Source organism: Anas acuta, chromosome 5 (genome assembly GCF_963932015.1).
Source record: "Anas acuta chromosome 5, bAnaAcu1.1, whole genome shotgun sequence".
Lineage (NCBI taxonomy): Eukaryota > Metazoa > Chordata > Aves > Anseriformes > Anatidae > Anas > Anas acuta.
Genome location: NC_088983.1, coordinates 44,193,864 through 44,207,018, shown reverse-complemented (window position 1 = coordinate 44,207,018; position 13,155 = coordinate 44,193,864). Strand labels below are relative to the sequence as shown.

The following is a 13,155-nucleotide window of genomic DNA, read 5'->3' as shown; positions in this document are numbered from 1 at the left end:
TTGCATGGGGAGGTATTGCCAGTGATCCATTCCACACACAGTTTAAAAGCTGATACAGTCCTGGCTCAGCAACTTGTGCCCTCTACTTCTGCACCCTTACACATCCCCACATGGGGGTAAAAATGCTTTCAGCTCTGAGCTCCCAGACATACTGCCACTCACACCAAACTACTGAAATCACTGACGGAGAGATTCAGTTTAAGACTTGTAAAGACAGGTATGAAGACAATTGAAATAGTTGTCTAAGCATAGGCAACTACTTATGTAGTTGATGGTATTTAGAGAACTTTTCAGCTGACTGATTACCATAGCTACATCTACAGTGCTAAATTAAATGTGCCTGGGATTGTTCTCTGCCACCGATGCCAGCCAGCACAGAAACCCCATGTTCATCTTATAAAAATTATCCCACTGTCCAAAGCAGCATGGCATCATGCAACCGGCCTCTTGAAGATGGGCTCTGGCCAACCTTAATTGCTAAATTGGGAGCAGAAATTTTCCAGCAGTGAGTTAACCCTGGCCAAAAGTGTGACAGGAAAAGCAAAGATGACTCACAGTGTCTGAGAATATTTCCTGCTATTGATGAACTTCTAGATGTAGCCTAGAGATTTACCTGAACGTGAGCTGAGTCCTCCTCTAAGCCTCAGAGTGAATTAGATGCTTTTTCTGTGACAGGAGCTAAAACACCGCATATTTGCACTACAATTTATTTGTGAGCACCAAAATGAAGTTGATTTAATCTGGACATGAATCTCACTCAGATTGTCACTATGAAGAAACGATTATTTTTTGCCCTACAGGCAACAGAGTATCCAGGTAAAGATTAAATATCTTTAATTGATATTAAAATATCCCAAGTTACAGAGTAATTGTTTTACCCTGTTATTCATATACATATAAGCCTCCAGCAGTTCCAAAAATTATCTGTGAAATTAAAAGCTCTTTTAGAAAAAAAAATATACCAAATACCATTTTTTCCATCCTGTTAAAACATCAAATATTGAAGATAAAGTGTTTTCCTTTCACTCTGTAGCAGCTATTTAGCATCCATTGTAAAAGAAAGAAAGTGGGACCCTTTGGCAGCTTAAAAAAAATCAAAGATTATATGAAAAATGAATCTTTTTCATCATTGCAGTGCTTCTGAGGTATCAAATAGTAAAGAAATCATCTCACCCCCAATGAGTTCAGAAACATGCATTGAAAAATCTAAGCTTTAAGGAAGTGTGAAAATTAAATATTAAAAAACAATTCTTGACACTGGAAGGTCTTTGAAATATGTTAAGCCACACTGGAATTCATAGCAGGAAGCCACATTATTTCTTGACACATGGTCTATTATCTTATTTGACTCAATGAATATTCATTAGAATTTACAGTCTTCTATTATTTATCTCCTTTTATTTTTCCACAAGACCTGAGGGGAAACAAGATCACCTGCTACTTATGTTGGTTAAAATCATGAAAGAATTATATACAGTATTGCATTAACTGAGACAAATCATTAAAAATTAAAGGCTGATTGTAGATGAAAGTTGTACAGTTACTACACCTGCCTTTTGTTCTCTTTTAATGGAATGAGTTTCCAAAATACAATTTTAATACAAGTCTGTAGACCAACATTACTGTATCTCCATGTGATGCCGTGTTATGGCAAAAAGAGATACCTGTTTTGTAATGCAATGATTTTCCACTGAAGAGAATTAAATGCTGAAATTTGTCAGCCTTGCTTGGCTTACTGAGCTTTGGCAATCTTGTTGAATGATGCTGAAAAAGAGGTTGTTGTGTTCTGGAAACAACAGCTTCAGCGACTGATAAATGACAGACCAAGCATATAATTAGTGCCTCCTCAGACTTCCCAGTTTTTATCATGATGCATGGCAAATACCACTTGGGATGACTTCAGAGGTTTGTTATTCAGAGAATTTCCTAATGACCTATCATTTGTGTGCATGCTTTCCTGACTAGCTAAGGATCAGTATGCCTGAGGAGAAAAAATGATAGGAGCTGTGGCTCAAGGAGAAAAAGCTTTTGGCCTGAAGCTGTGGTAAGAGTTTTATTTGAATGTCATACATATGAATGCAAAAAAAAAAAAAAAAAAGACATACAGCCTGATTATGCCAGCACACTCAACAGTAACTGGAGGCAAGGAGTCCTTCAGGTATATAGAGAATAATAAATCACCTTTCACAGTGTTTGTCAAAGGAGTAAAAAGAGCCATGTCTCAATTCACCCATTTTTTTTTTTAATAATAACATAAGGTTTTATGCCAATACTCTGGTAATTTTATATATGGCATCCATTGACAATATGCAAAATTAAAGTTCCAGCTCCTAAAAGATGTTCATTTATTTTTGTCCATAGGAATGTCCTCAAACTACCACCAAACTCTCACTGAAAATGAAAGAAATTGTATTATTTTTGGTATTATGGTATTCAAATGCACCTCTCTAGTAGTAATTGCTATTGCAAAAGCATTTATGAGGTGAAGAGAGGTAACATAGCAGCATCTTGCAAGGGAACAGATTTTAATTCCTTCATATGGCACAGCTAGAGGATGGTATCCAGGATGGTATCCAGCATAATTTCAGCCTGGAGAAAAGGAGACTCAGGGGCGACCTTATTGCTCTCTACAGGTTCCTTAAAGGAGGCTGTAGCGAGGTGGGGGTTGGTCTGTTCTCCCACATGCCTGGTGACAGGATGAGGGAGAATGGGCTAAAGTTGCACCAGGGTAGGTTTAGGTTAGATATTATGAAGAACTTCTTTACCGAAAGGGTTGTTAGACATGGGAACAGGCTGCTCAGGGAAGTGGTGGAGTCACCATCCCTGGGTGTCTTTAAAAGACATTTAGATGTAGAGCTCAGTGATATGGTTTAGTGGAGGGCTGGTTAGTGTTAGGTCAGAGGTTGGACTCGATGATCTTGGAGGTCTCTTCCAACCTAGATAGTTCTGTGTTTCTGTTGCAGTCTCCCAGCTCAGAGCCAGCCATCTATTAGTCTGGCGCAATGGATTTGTGTGTTCCTTGCACTAGCTGTTCCTTCACCTCCTCTTCACATACAAGGACACGCATCTCTTTCACGCTCCTTCAGGAGTAAACAAGCCAGGAGAGATTAAAGCCTCTTTCTTCAGGTCAGTAAGATCCCTGCCTTTGGTTTCAGTGAGAATTCAGGCCCTAAAAACTCAAGTGTCTTGTGGACGGTGTTTCTTCTGGTAGGATGATTTCATTTCTCTTTTGAAGGCTTAGGGGGATGTAGTAGCAAAAGCAAAGGCATAAAACGGTACCTGAGGCACAGGCTACTTTTCAGCCTGCAGCAGACTACAGGTATGATATCATCCTTTGATATCATACCTATATCATGTTATCATATCAAGAAACGTAGAAAACTGCCTGTTGCTTCTTGGGTTTAAAGTTTTCCCTTAAAAGGTGTATGCAAAGGTGTAATCAGCTGTCTGAGTACAATTCTCACATATACATGAGCATTTTCCTCTCCCCTTCCCAACTTGGAGTGCAACACTTTTCATCATACTGTTATAAATTCCGAGTCAACTTAGCTTTATGAGATTTATTTATGGGGTTAATAAAAGGCAAGTAAAGAGCGCTGGGTGTGCGGGGAGTCTGGGCTCCTCCGACACGCACACACATTACATCAGGCGGCAGCTTTTTCTGCTCCTAGGCTAATACATGTTCATTACTACTTCTAGAAAAGGCAGTGTTATTATAATTAGTTCCCGGATTCCGAACCCTCCCACTGGCACATGCATATCAGTCCCCGGTGGTCCCTCTGGGGGTCTCTCGTGCTGAAGGCTCATAGTCTTCCTCCCAGGCTTTGTCCTTGTCCTTCTCCTTTGTCCATCTTGGCTGGATATCAGGTTTGACTCTAACTCTATACAAAAAAGAGAGAGAAGCACGCCTTTCTACTCTGTCAGCTACTGGCAGACCTACAGAGAAAAAAAAAAAAAAAGTTGTTAATTAAAAAGAAGTGTTGTTTTAAGGCATTTCACCAAATATGTTAATATTTGGTAGAAACCAGACAACAAATGAAAGGGAAGAAGAAACAGTAGAAGGTACTTGCATGACCTTAATTTACATGGCAATGGACAACAACGACAACCTGCAATGATTTACAAGTGCCTTACACCATTCACCCTTGAGACAGAAAACTGGGATTCCCATATGATGTAAGGGGAGTGCAATCCCTCTCAAAATACAAGCGCCTGGGGGACGCTACTGAGTACTGAAAATGTTAAGGCTAGGCAGCACCGAACTCAACAGAGAAGGGAGGCCGAGTCTCCCTGGCTGTTCACGTAACAGACAAGAGCCTCAGCTTTTAGCCCTAAGCAACGATTCGTAGTGCCAGGCGGGGAACTAGTTCTTCTTAAGCCAGGGACCATTTCAGCATCTTTGAAGCTACAGAAAGGCTTGAAGGCTCTGTGGAATCATGTTCCTGGCACAAAAATCTGGGGACCAGGACTGGGCAAGTGGGGCACAAGTGTGCTGGGGAGCAAGCTCTCTGGGCTGATTACCAGGGCTTTAAACTAGGTTTGACAGGGGAAGGGAGGGGAGCTAAAGGTGACAGAGAAGGGCTGGGCGAAGTCCTCACTACTGTTATAAATGGCTCAGTCTTCAAAATAGGACTATAATCAAAGTTTACAATTTATTAAAGGAATAGAGGTAAGCAAACAGCGCTGGGTGCGCCGGGAATCTCTGCTCCACCAAGATGCACACCAGTTACATCAAGCAGCTGATTTTTATGCTCCTAGGCTAACACATATTCATTACTGCTTCTAAAAAAAAGAAAACAGGGTTATTATAATTAGTTTCCAGAATCCAAACCCTCCTACTGGAGCATGCGTAACAGTCTCCGGTGGTCCCTCTGGGGGTCTCTCATGCTGAAGGCTCATAGTCTTCCTCCCTCTGGTCCTTCTCCTTTGTCCAGCTTGGCTGTAAGAGACTTGTGCAGCATCCCCTGCAAGCTTTGTCTTTTAGTCGTTCTTCAGCTTTCCCCGTCTCCTTAGTCTCCTGGCCAGATACCAGAGACTTGCATAGTGTCCCATGCAATAGTCATAATAGTTAGCAGCTATTCTGAAGCCCCCCAGATATCAGAGACTTCAAGTAAAAGCCTACAAATACATTTCCCTTCAAGCTCTCTATTGACACAAATTGCTAAAACATTCCTTTGCAAGGTACAAGAACTACATACATGTACATTAACCACTCTGTTTTTCTTAGACTTGTGCTTATAGAAGGGGCTGTAGGACAGAAGGTCACATTCATCATAACATGCAGCCCTAGCATTGTTCCATACTGCCACGGATCAGACGAACACATTTCACACCACTGTCACTGTTGAAGAGAGGGAAAAACTTCTGAGCTCTCCCATAGGATTGTCTGAGGGCTCCTCAGAGAAGGTAGCGTTCCCAATCCCCTGTCCAGTATCTTCTTCTTGCATCCCCCCGGGGTAACTGTACCTGCTGCTTCCTGAAAAAGCCTGTGCACGGAGCGTGGGAAATAAACAGGATGAGCTCAAGGTCTGCGTTCGGACACGGGCCACGATCTCGTTGCGATCACTGAGATGTGGTGGGACAGCTCACATGACTAGAACCCAATCATGGAAGGCTGCGTCCTCTTTAGGAGAGACAGGCTGGGGAAGCAACAGGGTGGGGTTGCCCTTCCTTATGTGAGGGAGCAATTAGAGTGTACCCAGCTCCAGCTGGGGGAGGGTGATGGACAGGTGGAGAGCTTGTGGGTAAGAATTAAGAGGTGGGCTGGTATGGGAGACATGGTGGTGGGGGTCTACTACAGGTCTGGGGCCCTGGAGGACTGAGGGGCCCTGGAGGACTGAGGGGCCCTGGAGGACTGAGGGGCCCTGGAGGACTGAGGGGCCCTGGAGGACTGAGGGGCCCTGGAGGACTGAGGGGCCCTGGAGGACTGAGGGGCCCTGGAGGACTGAGGGGCCCTGGAGGACTGAGGGGCCCTGGAGGACTGAGGGGCCCTGGAGGACTGAGGGGCCCTGGAGGACTGAGGGGCCCTGGAGGACTGAGGGGCCCTGGAGGACTGAGGGGCCCTGGAGGACTGAGGGGCCCTGGAGGACTGAGGGGCCCTGGAGGACTGAGGGGCCCTGGAGGACTGAGGGGCCCTGGAGGACTGAGGGGCCCTGGAGGACTGAGGGGCCCTGGAGGACTGAGGGGCCCTGGAGGACTGAGGGGCCCTGGAGGACTGAGGGGCCCTGGAGGACTGAGGGGCCCTGGAGGACTGAGGGGCCCTGGAGGACTGAGGGGCCCTGGAGGACTGAGGGGCCCTGGAGGACTGAGGGGCCCTGGAGGACTGAGGGGCCCTGGAGGACTGAGGGGCCCTGGAGGACTGAGGGGCCCTGGAGGACTGAGGGGCCCTGGAGGACTGAGGGGCCCTGGAGGACTGAGGGGCCCTGGAGGACTGAGGGGCCCTGGAGGACTGAGGGGCCCTGGAGGACTGAGGGGCCCTGGAGGACTGAGGGGCCCTGGAGGACTGAGGGGCCCTGGAGGACTGAGGGGCCCTGGAGGACTGAGGGGCCCTGGAGGACTGAGGGGCCCTGGAGGACTGAGGGGCCCTGGAGGACTGAGGGGCCCTGGAGGACTGAGGGGCCCTGGAGGACTGAGGGGCCCTGGAGGACTGAGGGGCCCTGGAGGACTGAGGGGCCCTGGAGGACTGAGGGGCCCTGGAGGACTGAGGGGCCCTGGAGGACTGAGGGGCCCTGGAGGACTGAGGGGCCCTGGAGGACTGAGGGGCCCTGGAGGACTGAGGGGCCCTGGAGGACTGAGGGGCCCTGGAGGACTGAGGGGCCCTGGAGGACTGAGGGGCCCTGGAGGACTGAGGGGCCCTGGAGGACTGAGGGGCCCTGGAGGACTGAGGGGCCCTGGAGGACTGAGGGGCCCTGGAGGACTGAGGGGCCCTGGAGGACTGAGGGGCCCTGGAGGACTGAGGGGCCCTGGAGGACTGAGGGGCCCTGGAGGACTGAGGGGCCCTGGAGGACTGAGGGGCCCTGGAGGACTGAGGGGCCCTGGAGGACTGAGGGGCCCTGGAGGACTGAGGGGCCCTGGAGGACTGAGGGGCCCTGGAGGACTGAGGGGCCCTGGAGGACTGAGGGGCCCTGGAGGACTGAGGGGCCCTGGAGGACTGAGGGGCCCTGGAGGACTGAGGGGCCCTGGAGGACTGAGGGGCCCTGGAGGACTGAGGGGCCCTGGAGGACTGAGGGGCCCTGGAGGACTGAGGGGCCCTGGAGGACTGAGGGGCCCTGGAGGACTGAGGGCCCTGGAGGACTGAGGGGCCCTGGAGGACTGAGGGGCCCTGGAGGACTGAGGGGCCCTGGAGGACTGAGGGGCCCTGGAGGACTGAGGGGCCCTGGAGGACTGAGGGGCCCTGGAGGACTGAGGGGCCCTGGAGGACTGAGGGGCCCTGGAGGACTGAGGGGCCCTGGAGGACTGAGGGGCCCTGGAGGACTGAGGGGCCCTGGAGGACTGAGGGGCCCTGGAGGACTGAGGGGCCCTGGAGGACTGAGGGGCCCTGGAGGACTGAGGGGCCCTGGAGGACTGAGGGGCCCTGGAGGACTGAGGGGCCCTGGAGGACTGAGGGGCCCTGGAGGACTGAGGGGCCCTGGAGGACTGAGGGGCCCTGGAGGACTGAGGGGCCCTGGAGGACTGAGGGGCCCTGGAGGACTGAGGGGCCCTGGAGGACTGAGGGGCCCTGGAGGACTGAGGGGCCCTGGAGGACTGAGGGGCCCTGGAGGACTGAGGGGCCCTGGAGGACTGAGGGGCCCTGGAGGACTGAGGGGCCCTGGAGGACTGAGGGGCCCTGGAGGACTGAGGGGCCCTGGAGGACTGAGGGGCCCTGGAGGACTGAGGGGCCCTGGAGGACTGAGGGGCCCTGGAGGACTGAGGGGCCCTGGAGGACTGAGGGGCCCTGGAGGACTGAGGGGCCCTGGAGGACTGAGGGGCCCTGGAGGACTGAGGGGCCCTGGAGGACTGAGGGGCCCTGGAGGACTGAGGGGCCCTGGAGGACTGAGGGGCCCTGGAGGACTGAGGGGCCCTGGAGGACTGAGGGGCCCTGGAGGACTGAGGGGCCCTGGAGGACTGAGGGGCCCTGGAGGACTGAGGGGCCCTGGAGGACTGAGGGGCCCTGGAGGACTGAGGGGCCCTGGAGGACTGAGGGGCCCTGGAGGACTGAGGGGCCCTGGAGGACTGAGGGGCCCTGGAGGACTGAGGGGCCCTGGAGGACTGAGGGGCCCTGGAGGACTGAGGGCCCTGGAGGACTGAGGGGCCCTGGAGGACTGAGGGGCCCTGGAGGACTGAGGGGCCCTGGAGGACTGAGGGGCCCTGGAGGACTGAGGGGCCCTGGAGGACTGAGGGGCCCTGGAGGACTGAGGGGCCCTGGAGGACTGAGGGGCCCTGGAGGACTGAGGGGCCCTGGAGGACTGAGGGGCCCTGGAGGACTGAGGGGCCCTGGAGGACTGAGGGGCCCTGGAGGACTGAGGGGCCCTGGAGGACTGAGGGGCCCTGGAGGACTGAGGGGCCCTGGAGGACTGAGGGGCCCTGGAGGACTGAGGGGCCCTGGAGGACTGAGGGGCCCTGGAGGACTGAGGGGCCCTGGAGGACTGAGGGGCCCTGGAGGACTGAGGGGCCCTGGAGGACTGAGGGGCCCTGGAGGACTGAGGGGCCCTGGAGGACTGAGGGGCCCTGGAGGACTGAGGGGCCCTGGAGGACTGAGGGGCCCTGGAGGACTGAGGGGCCCTGGAGGACTGAGGGGCCCTGGAGGACTGAGGGGCCCTGGAGGACTGAGGGGCCCTGGAGGACTGAGGGGCCCTGGAGGACTGAGGGGCCCTGGAGGACTGAGGGGCCCTGGAGGACTGAGGGGCCCTGGAGGACTGAGGGGCCCTGGAGGACTGAGGGGCCCTGGAGGACTGAGGGGCCCTGGAGGACTGAGGGGCCCTGGAGGACTGAGGGGCCCTGGAGGACTGAGGGGCCCTGGAGGACTGAGGGGCCCTGGAGGACTGAGGGGCCCTGGAGGACTGAGGGGCCCTGGAGGACTGAGGGGCCCTGGAGGACTGAGGGGCCCTGGAGGACTGAACTGAGGGGCCCTGGAGGACTGAGGGGCCTGGAGGACTGAGGGGCCCTGGAGGACTGAGGGGCCCTGGAGGACTGAGGGGCCCTGGAGGACTGAGGGGCCCTGGAGGACTGAGGGGCCCTGGAGGACTGAGGGGCCCTGGAGGACTGAGGGGCCCTGGAGGACTGAGGGGCCCTGGAGGACTGAGGGGCCCTGGAGGACTGAGGGGCCCTGGAGGACTGAGGGGCCCTGGAGGACTGAGGGGCCCCTGGAGGACTGAGGGGCCCTGGAGGACTGAGGGGCCCTGGAGACTGAGGGCCCTGAGGACTGAGGGGCCCTGGAGGACTGAGGGGCCCTGGAGGACTGAGGGGCCCTGGAGGACTGAGGGGCCCTGGAGGACTGAGGGGCCCTGGAGGACTGAGGGGCCCTGGAGGACTGAGGGGCCCTGGAGGACTGAGGGGCCCTGGAGGACTGAGGGGCCCTGGAGGACTGAGGGGCCCTGGAGGACTGAGGGGCCCTGGAGGACTGAGGGGCCCTGGAGGACTGAGGGGCCCTGGAGGACTGAGGGGCCCTGGAGGACTGAGGGGCCCTGGAGGACTGAGGGGCCCTGGAGGACTGAGGGCCCTGGAGGACTGAGGGGCCCTGGAGGACTGAGGGGCCCTGGAGGACTGAGGGGCCCTGGAGGACTGAGGGGCCCTGGAGGACTGAGGGGCCCTGGAGGACTGAGGGGCCCTGGAGGACTGAGGGGCCCTGGAGGACTGAGGGGCCCTGGAGGACTGAGGGGCCCTGGAGGACTGAGGGGCCCTGGAGGACTGAGGGGCCCTGGAGGACTGAGGGGCCCTGGAGGACTGAGGGGCCCTGGAGGACTGAGGGGCCCTGGAGGACTGAGGGGCCCTGGAGGACTGAGGGGCCCTGGAGGACTGAGGGGCCCTGGAGGACTGAGGGGCCCTGGAGGACTGAGGGGCCCTGGAGGACTGAGGGGCCCTGGAGGACTGAGGGGCCCTGGAGGACTGAGGGGCCCTGGAGGACTGAGGGGCCCTGGAGGACTGAGGGGCCCTGGAGGACTGAGGGGCCCTGGAGGACTGAGGGGCCCTGGAGGACTGAGGGGCCCTGGAGGACTGAGGGGCCCTGGAGGACTGAGGGGCCCTGGAGGACTGAGGGGCCCTGGAGGACTGAGGGGCCCTGGAGGACTGAGGGGCCCTGGAGGACTGAGGGGCCCTGGAGGACTGAGGGGCCCTGGAGGACTGAGGGGCCCTGGAGGACTGAGGGGCCCTGGAGGACTGAGGGGCCCTGGAGGACTGAGGGGCCCTGGAGGACTGAGGGGCCCTGGAGGACTGAGGGGCCCTGGAGGACTGAGGGGCCCTGGAGGACTGAGGGGCCCTGGAGGACTGAGGGGCCCTGGAGGACTGAGGGGCCCTGGAGGACTGAGGGGCCCTGGAGGACTGAGGGGCCCTGGAGGACTGAGGGGCCCTGGAGGACTGAGGGGCCCTGGAGGACTGAGGGGCCCTGGAGGACTGAGGGGCCCTGGAGGACTGAGGGGCCCTGGAGGACTGAGGGGCCCTGGAGGACTGAGGGGCCCTGGAGGACTGAGGGGCCCTGGAGGACTGAGGGGCCCTGGAGGACTGAGGGGCCCTGGAGGACTGAGGGGCCCTGGAGGACTGAGGGGCCCTGGAGGACTGAGGGGCCCTGGAGGACTGAGGGGCCCTGGAGGACTGAGGGGCCCTGGAGGACTGAGGGGCCCTGGAGGACTGAGGGGCCCTGGAGGACTGAGGGGCCCTGGAGGACTGAGGGGCCCTGGAGGACTGAGGGGCCCTGGAGGACTGAGGGGCCCTGGAGGACTGAGGGGCCCTGGAGGACTGAGGGGCCCTGGGAGGACTGAGGGGCCCTGGAGGACTGAGGGGCCCTGGAGGACTGAGGGGCCCTGGAGGACTGAGGGGCCCTGGAGGACTGAGGGGCCCTGGAGGACTGAGGGGCCCTGGAGGACTGAGGGGCCTGGAGGACTGAGGGGGCCCTGGAGGACTGAGGGGCCCTGGAGGACTGAGGGGCCCTGGAGGACTGAGGGGCCCTGGAGGACTGAGGGGCCCTGGAGGACTGAGGGGCCCTGGAGGACTGAGGGGCCCTGGAGGACTGAGGGGCCCTGGAGGACTGAGGGGCCCTGGAGGACTGAGGGGCCCTGGAGGACTGAGGGGCCCTGGAGGACTGAGGGGCCCTGGAGGACTGAGGGGCCCTGGAGGACTGAGGGGCCCTGGAGGACTGAGGGGCCCTGGAGGACTGAGGGGCCCTGGAGGACTGAGGGGCCCTGGAGGACTGAGGGGCCCTGGAGGACTGAGGGGCCCTGGAGGACTGAGGGGCCCTGGAGGACTGAGGGGCCCTGGAGGACTGAGGGGCCCTGGAGGACTGAGGGGCCCTGGAGGACTGAGGGGCCCTGGAGGACTGAGGGGCCCTGGAGGACTGAGGGGCCCTGGAGGACTGAGGGGCCCTGGAGGACTGAGGGGCCCTGGAGGACTGAGGGGCCTGGAGGACTGAGGGGCCCTGGAGGACTGAGGGGCCCTGGAGGACTGAGGGGCCCTGGAGGACTGAGGGGCCCTGGAGGACTGAGGGGCCCTGGAGGACTGAGGGGCCCTGGAGGACTGAGGGGCCCTGGAGGACTGAGGGGCCCTGGAGGACTGAGGGGCCCTGGAGGACTGAGGGGCCCTGGAGGACTGAGGGGCCCCTGGAGGACTGAGGGGCCCTGGAGGACTGAGGGGCCCTGGAGGACTGAGGGGCCCTGGAGGACTGAGGGGCCCTGGAGGACTGAGGGGCCCTGGAGGACTGAGGGGCCCTGGAGGACTGAGGGGCCCTGGAGGACTGAGGGGCCCTGGAGGACTGAGGGGCCCTGGAGGACTGAGGGGCCCTGGAGGACTGAGGGGCCCTGGAGGACTGAGGGGCCCTGGAGGACTGAGGGGCCCTGGAGGACTGAGGGGCCCTGGAGGACTGAGGGGCCCTGGAGGACTGAGGGGCCCTGGAGGACTGAGGGCCCTGAGGACTGAGGGGCCCTGGAGGACTGAGGGGCCCTGGAGGACTGAGGGGCCCTGGAGGACTGAGGGGCCCTGGAGGACTGAGGGGCCCTGGAGGACTGAGGGGCCCTGGAGGACTGAGGGGCCCTGGAGGACTGAGGGGCCCTGGAGGACTGAGGGGCCCTGGAGGACTGAGGGGCCCTGGAGGACTGAGGGGCCCTGGAGGACTGAGGGGCCCTGGAGGACTGAGGGGCCCTGGAGGACTGAGGGGCCTGGAGGACTGAGGGGCCCTGGAGGACTGAGGGGCCCTGGAGGACTGAGGGGCCCTGGAGGACTGAGGGGCCCTGGAGGACTGAGGGGCCCTGGAGGACTGAGGGGCCCTGGAGGACTGAGGGGCCCTGGAGGACTGAGGGGCCCTGGAGGACTGAGGGGCCCTGGAGGACTGAGGGGCCCTGGAGGACTGAGGGGCCCTGGAGGACTGAGGGGCCCTGGAGGACTGAGGGGCCCTGGAGGACTGAGGGGCCCTGGAGGACTGAGGGGCCCTGGAGGACTGAGGGGCCCTGGAGGACTGAGGGGCCCTGGAGGACTGAGGGGCCCTGGAGGACTGAGGGGCCCTGGAGGACTGAGGGGCCCTGGAGGACTGAGGGGCCCTGGAGGACTGAGGGGCCCTGGAGGACTGAGGGGCCCTGGAGGACTGAGGGGCCCTGGAGGACTGAGGGGCCCTGGAGGACTGAGGGGCCCTGGAGGACTGAGGGGCCCTGGAGGACTGAGGGGCCCTGGAGGACTGAGGGGCCCTGGAGGACTGAGGGGCCCTGGAGGACTGAGGGGCCCTGGAGGACTGAGGGGCCCTGGAGGACTGAGGGGCCCTGGAGGACTGAGGGGCCCTGGAGGACTGAGGGGCCCTGGAGGACTGAGGGCCTGAGACTGAGGGCCCTGGAGGACTGAGGGGCCCTGGAGGACTGAGGGGCCCTGGAGGACTGAGGGGCCCTGGAGGACTGAGGGGCCCTGGAGGACTGAGGGGCCCTGGAGGACTGAGGGGCCCTGGAGGACTGAGGGGCCCTGGAGGACTGAGGGGCCCTGGAGGAC

At 58.9% G+C, this 13,155-nt stretch overlaps 1 long non-coding RNA gene across 1 annotated transcript; it reads right to left on the bottom strand.

The window, feature by feature from the left end:
• Positions 1 to 819: 819 nt before the first annotated feature.
• On the bottom strand, positions 820 to 5,570 carry LOC137857658 (uncharacterized). Its single transcript, XR_011097214.1, has 2 exons — positions 4,832 to 5,570; positions 820 to 3,936 (listed from the first exon to the last, which is right to left on the bottom strand). It is a non-coding gene; the product is annotated as an uncharacterized lncRNA (long non-coding RNA).
• Between the last annotated feature and the right edge of the window lie 7,585 nt (positions 5,571 to 13,155).